The sequence below is a fragment of the Danio rerio genome, chromosome 15, assembly GCF_049306965.1.
Source record: "Danio rerio strain Tuebingen ecotype United States chromosome 15, GRCz12tu, whole genome shotgun sequence".
Lineage (NCBI taxonomy): Eukaryota > Metazoa > Chordata > Actinopteri > Cypriniformes > Danionidae > Danio > Danio rerio.
Genome location: NC_133190.1, coordinates 45945001 through 45952500, shown reverse-complemented (window position 1 = coordinate 45952500; position 7500 = coordinate 45945001). Strand labels below are relative to the sequence as shown.

Genomic DNA, 7500 nt, shown 5'->3' with positions numbered 1-7500 from the left:
CACTAGATACACAACAATAGTAATATATACAAATAACCCTGTACTGTAGTTTTATCCAACTAACGTTATAAGATATATTATACAACAGTACATCACAGTTTACTGTAGTAAACTAAAGTAACGTTAGTATACTACATTATTTATTACACTTATACCACTTCATTTATTTAGTGATTGGCGATTTGTGTTTGTTGAAGTACTTGTTTATTCTTATACGAAAGAATGTTTGAAAATAGTATAGTATGCAAATGTTTTTCACCATGGTACAAAAACTGAAGTTTTAGTAGCATGTTAATGTACTGTTAAATGTCTAAAACACTAACGTTAGTGGTGTTTGTGTTTTGAACGGAGATTAAACTTGACGGGTTTTGTTTTGGTTAGCAGTTAACGTTAAACTTCCAGAATGAAATTTGTGTCATGATTTACACACACCCCTCCGCTTTTTTCAAACCTGTATGAGTTTCTTCAGTTCATATTCGCTTACATGAAAAAATATATACCATTGTAATTCAATAGTTAGAGTATTCTGTACTCTACTAGTAACACAACAATAGTAATATATACAAATAACCCTGTACTGTAGTTTTATCCCACTATAAGATATTTTATACAACAGTACACCACAGTTTACTGTAGTAATAACTAAAGTAGTATACTACATTATTTATTACACTTATACCACTTCATTTATTTAGTGATTGGCGATTTGTGTTTGTTGACGTACTTGTTTAGTCTTTTACGAAAGAATGTTTGAAAATAGTATAGTTCGCTAATGTTTTTCACCATGGTACAAAAACTGAAGTTAATGTGCTAAATGTGCAAAACACTAACGTTAGTGATGTTTGTGTTTTAGTGTTTTAAACGGAGATTGAACTTGACTTTGGTTTTGTTTTGGTTAGCAGTTAACGTTAAACTTTATTCACATCCAGAATGAGATTTGTATCATGATTTACACACCCCTCCGCTCTTTACCAAACCTGAGTTTCTTTTCTTTAATTCTTATCCGCCCACATGAAAAAAATACTATAGTAATTCTATAGTTATCGTATTCTGTACTCCACTAGTAACACAACAACTATAGTAATATATATAACATACAGGGTGGGCCATTTATATGGATACACCTTAATAAAATGTGAATGGTTGGTGATATTAGCGTCCTGTTTGTGGCACATTAGTATATGTGAGGGGGCAAACTTTTCAAGATGGGTGGTGACCATGATGGCCCTTTTTTGAAGTCGACCATCTTGGATCCAACTTTTGTTTTTTCAGTTGGAAGAGGGTCATTTGACACATCAAACTTGTTGGGAATTTCACAAGCAAAACAATGGTGTGCTTTGTTTTGACGTTACTTTATTTGTTCATGAGTTATTTACAAGTTTCTGACCACTTATAAAACGTTCAATGTGCTGCCCATTGTGTTGGATTGTCTATGCAACCCTCTTCTCTCACTCTTCACACACTGATATCAACACCGCAGGAGAAATGCCAGAACAGGCTTCCAGTATCCGTAGTTTCAGGTGCTCTTAGGTCAATATAGGGTAAAAAGGTCCAGAGCTTATTATTGTTATTGACACAAACTTTATCGTGATTCGATATAATATCGTTTATCGGCCCAGCCAGCCTGATCTCACGAGAAAACGTAAGTATTTTACGTTTTGCCAGTTTAGTGGCTAATTCGTACGAGTTAATTCGTACGAGTTAATTCGTACGAAACTGTCAGTCGTACGATTTTAAAAAGGAGGCGTGGCACCTAACCCCACCCCTAAACCCAACCGTCTCTGAGGGATGAGCAAGTCATACTAAATTGTACGAATTAGATCGTACAAATTAATTCGAATTAGCCACTAAATCAAAAGGTTACGAATTGCTGTGAAAGCCCAGCCCTATAGTAATTATATAGTTAAAGTATTACTTAATATTCTCTGTAGTAACACAACAATAGGTATACGATATCCTACGATATACGATAATAAATGATATCTTATAGGCTATATTATGCAACAATACACCACAGTTTGCTGTAGTAGGAACTATAGTATAGTATACTGCATTTATTTATTACAGTTTATCAGTTCACTAAAGTTAATACTACAGTATCCGGTAGTATTCATTAACAAAGGGTTGAAGATACTGTAAGCAGTATAGTACACTTTATTTACTCAACCTAGGTATATATGACTTTCCTCTTTCAATATTCTTTTTCTGCATTATATTTTTGAAGGAAATCAAAGTATTATGATTCGTATTACAGAAATTGTAGTGTAATCGTATTACAGAGATGGCATGGATATTGTGCTACAATGAGAATATTTAGGATGATATTTAGGGTAGCTCTTTTTCTTATATCTATATCTTGTTTTTTTTTACTCAGAAACATTTTGCGAAAGATTTTTTTTTAAGCTGGTTAAGCTCTTTTTTTGTTGGTCTTTGTAGACATTTGTCAGCTGTGAGACCAGTTTAAAGTTAATTTTAATGACTTTCTAAGCATTCACAGATGTTGGTCAAGTCCTTCTCATGCATTTCAGCTCATTCATCTTAAAGTTTCAGAAGAATGAAAATTTTTAATGCTAAAAAAAAGAGAAACTCAGATTCAGCAGCATGTGTTTCCAAACACCCATTGAGGGAAGCTTTAGGATTATCAGTAACTTGAAAGTAGCTCATGTGATCGGTTAGAAAAGCAGATATTTTGGTCTGGAAAATAGTTTCAGTCTTTTCAGAGCAGTTTAAAGGGCAGGTCTATTTTTGTGCTTTCAGAATCATTCATATTTGATTTTGTGCAGAGGTTTAGGCGCCCCTCTGAGGCTTAGTTAATAACCCGCTCTTTCTTAATAAGGAAAGATCATAGTGATATAATATGCCATTCAGTTTCTAAAAAAAATCTCAATAATGCAATGTGTTTCAGACAAACATTCTTAGTGTAGCGTCAGATCCATTGATTTAAATGTAGTCACTTGATTGATTGCACAAAACGTGCTAGAAACGCAGGTAAAACCAATCATAATAAAACAATTCAAATAAATAGCAGTCCAAAATATGGTGTTTTAAGGCTGGGGTTCTCGAACTTTTCAGCCCGTGACCTTTAAAATAACAACAACAGTGACTTGTGACCCCCTCTATCCTCAGAGGTGGTTATAGGCATACATATATTGCACACAATAGTGCACACACACCAAAAGGAACTATATAAACAAGCTTATTGATGACACGCACACAAAGTACAACAGTCCATTTTTTATAATCATTATTCATTTGTTTAATCTAATTTTAATCTCAGTAAGAATGGTGACCACAATGTTTATAGCACAAGACTATTCTTGGTTTAATTTTGGAGCCACTTGGAGATCGTCCTCTTTCTTCAGTCGTGGCATTTATTTTTAATCTATGTCAGTGCCATAAAGGTAACATAGAAAAGTTTAACATGGTGTCGTAAAATCAATCTGCTGCAACTAACGCTATTGCTGTGATTTTAATCTAGCATAATAACCCCAGAGGGCGCAATGCAATGTAAAAAAAAAATTGAAAGGCTGATGACTTTATTTTTATGTGTTATTTTTATGTAACTTTAATATATTAAGTATATATTAAATATATTATAAGTTAAACTATTTTTATATTCTGCAGTTTATGGATAAAATATAATAGTTCTAATAGTTTAATAAAATATATGAGATTTTTGGAAATCACCAAGCGACTCCCCTCTTCTCATTGTCCCGCGACCTCCCAGGGGGTCCCGAGCCCCACTTTGAGAACCACTGTTTTAAAGTGTCATAATATTGTGTTGGAGTCTCCTACAACTGCTTTAAATGCATAAAAGGTCAGAAAACATGAGCCGCATTTCCCCTGTCGAGCCAGTGCGAGCCAGGGCTTTTATCGGGCCGGGCCAATTGCCCGGGAGGTTGAGCAGGGAGGCCGAAATCATGTTGCATTTCCACTGTCAGGCTAGTAGCGCAACCCCGCCCCCAGAACATCCCTCGAATCAAACGTCACACAACCCGCCCACTTCAGCAGGAACCAGACAGATAAAGCACACCATCGCATTATCACCAAACCATTATAATGAAGACAACCGAAACAAACAAATGACACGCTACTGTACAGCAGTACATTATGTCTATACACACACAAGCCAGTGTGTTCTCATTCATCATATTCATTTACTCGCCGATCCACTATTGGCATTGTGCATGGAGTGGTCTTGCCACTAACGGAGGGTCAGCGCACCATCCATAATATAACACCACAGAAATTCTCCGTTAATAACTCGGTAGAAAATGTATTCTATAACATCCTTCTTTAGATAGACGCTGTCAAACATTCAGCCCAAATGCTCCGGAAAAGCCTGAAACATTTATTTTTCCCTATATGACACTTAATTGGTGATTCCTCTTTATTTAAGGATGTTGCATATTATTCTGTGATCTTAGCTAAAGGCAAGTGTTAAGTATTTTAGCACACAAGAGTAAGTAAAAAAATATAGCCTATATTTCGTTGCGCTTAGCAGCTATTCACTATTAAAGCTCTTCATGTATTCAAAATGTCATTTTTAAATTTAACCACGTCATATAAAAGCATAAACACTTGTTTGAGGACACAGAGCACATTTTGTGTTTGCAGTTTTCCCAGATGCGTTTGTAAAGAGGCGTTGCGCATGACTGAGTGGCTGAAAAAAGGTAGACTAGTTTCTGCTTTCACTCACCCAAAAATGCTCTGATTGCACAATTTGAATAATATCGTATCCAAATACTTTACAGGACTCAACAATAAGGACTGCCCGGGGCCAACTTGAAAGACACTCGGGACAGTAGACAGGATTTTTACTGACCCCTATCGGCCAGTAACGATGAGCACCTTTTTTTTGTACCCTGGTAACAACTAGTACAGCGAAAAGATGGCAACATGGTGGCAAAATTAAACAATGAGGCTAAAAGAAAACATCTGTTTCTAAAGTCTTAGAAGCAGACAATTACATGGGTACAAAATTAAGAAACTGAAAAAAAGAACAAAAAAAAAAAAAAGTTGTCAGTTTGGCAAGCCATTTTTATAAAAATGTAGAATTGCATTAAAATACCAGCACATTTTTCATACTGCTCTTTCGCATAAAATCTTGAATTTTGCTCATTATACATTTATTAACATATTTAAAATGTTTAAATTCTAGATTCACAGGCATAATTTTGCCACCATTTAAAATATGTGGCTTAAAAATAGATATTAACTTATGTTTTTTTGGTGGGGCCAGTGAAAATTTTGGCAGGGCAAGTAAAAATCTTAACCAATGGCCCGATCGGACCCGTATAAAAAATCGTTAGAGTTGAACCATGCTTTATAAGTAATATTTTAAACCTCCTCAGGTGTTTCTTGGTTTTAGAAAATATCTAAAATCTTTTGTTTTAAATAGGCCTTTTGTTAACTGAAAGTTCTAAATGTCTTTAAAATGGTTTGATGTATTGTATACCTAAATTGTTATTGCTAGCTTTTGTTTGTTTTATATTGGTTTATTTATTTAATGTGATTTTATTTTATCCAATATTTGTAATTGTTTAAATGATTTCAGTATAGCTTTGGCTATTTGATCAAGATATGACACTATTGTTTTGAAGTGGACACGTAATTTAAGTTTTATGTTTTTTCTGTTGTATTCATATAGTGCAGGGGTGTCAAACTCAATTCCTGGAGGGCCGAAGTCCTGCACAGTTTAGTTCCATCCCTGCTCCAGCACACTTACCTGTAGGTTTCAAACAAGCCTGAAGGACTTAATTAGTTTGATCAGGTGTGTTTAATTAGGGTTTGAACTAAACTGTGCAGAGCTGCGGCCCTTTTGGAACTGAGTTTGACACCTGTGATATAGTGTATTATCTCCAAAATAAATAAAAAAGGGGCTTTTTTACACAAAAATCTTAAAAATGACCAAAAACTAGCATATTTCTAATACGAAAAGCCTTAAGTGCAGTCCATATGAAGGAAAGGATGTGGTAGGCCAAGAAAAACATAAGTAAACCAAAAGCTAAGAGTATCAGATGGTGTCACATGAAACAGCTCAATGGAAAAACGAGAAGGAAAAAGCCATTTCTGCCATACCATCAGGCAGAGGTATGCAAAGGACAAGCCCCGACTCTTGCAATATGAAACTGAGACGTATTCATCTGATCACAACCTGAAGTGCTTTGCATGGTAAAACGAGAATACTTATAATATTAGATAAAAATAGATTAGCACCTTCTCCCTGCTGTAAATGTTAATGGCTGATCCATCATGGTCAGTGTGGGCAATGCGTGTATGATATGAGGACATTTATGCTGGAGAATCACCATGTTTATTAAAGTCCACATGAATTGTAAGTTGCTATAACTCCCTTTGTTAATTTTCCTTCAGCTTAGTCCCTTATTCATCAGGGGTTGCCACAGTGGAATGAACCGCCAACTATTCCAGCATATGTTTTACACATGGATGGCCTTCCAGAGGGCTAATAATTGTTACTTAACTGTATATGTCTCTTTACTCATAGCTGATTAGTATAGTTTGGGTTTGAAAAAAAACCTAACCAATTTTTAGTTCGAGTTATGATGCTTATTTAGGGTGTGAAAACTTTTGCATGAACTCGAGTTGGAGTGTCTGTAAATGATTGAGCTTTACATATAAGGAATGAATTTGTCTCTGTCTTTTATATTAGGAATATTCTGGTTTTGGCAAGCTAACATGGTTTTAGATAAGAAGCGTGCGGTCGAGTGCTGAGGATTACTTAGACGTTTTCTCTGTGAAAGCAGAAACGCACACATGCACGATACTGTTTAGAATTAAGCAGGAACAGAAACTGAGCTTGTGTGTGTTTCTGTGCATGATCGTCACACTTCAGTGGGTTATTGTATATTTTTAAAGTGTTGTTGTTTGTGTATGAACTATTTATTATATATGTTAGGGCTGCTCGATTATGGGAAAAATAATAATGATAATAATTGTAATTACGATTATTCAAAACGATTACTGTTGTTAATTATTCACCCTCCCGTCATTTTTTTTTCTTTTTTTTTATAAATATTTCCCAAATTATGTTCAACAGAGGTCTTATTTGTATTATTTCGGCTAAAATAAAAGCAGGTTTAAATATTTTAAAACCTATTTTAAGGTCAATATTATTACCCCCTTAAGCAATATATATTTTGATTGTCAGCATAAGAAAGTGCTGTTATACAATGACTGGCTTAATTACCCTAATTAAGTCTTTGAATCGCACTTTAATCTGAATGCTTGTATTTAAAAAAAAAAAAAAAAATCTAGTCCAATATTATGTGCTGTCATCATAACAAAGGTAAAATAAATTTATTATTAGAAATGAGTTATTAAAACTATTATGTTTAGAAATTGGTTGAGAAAATCTTTCCATTAAACAGAAATTGGGGGGAACTGCAGTGCGGTTCTGATTAATGGTTTCACTTTCACAAGTCTTCTGATTCTCAACTCTGTTGTTTATTACGCAAATGAGGGTTAATATGAATAACC

The 7500-nt window shown here is 34.6% G+C and overlaps 1 protein-coding gene across 1 annotated transcript in view; it reads left to right on the top strand.

The window, feature by feature from the left end:
- The window catches only part of wdfy1 (WD repeat and FYVE domain containing 1), a gene marked incomplete at its 3' end in the record, with an annotated part of 31245 nt that overhangs the window by 619 nt on the left and 23126 nt on the right, over positions 1-7500 (top strand).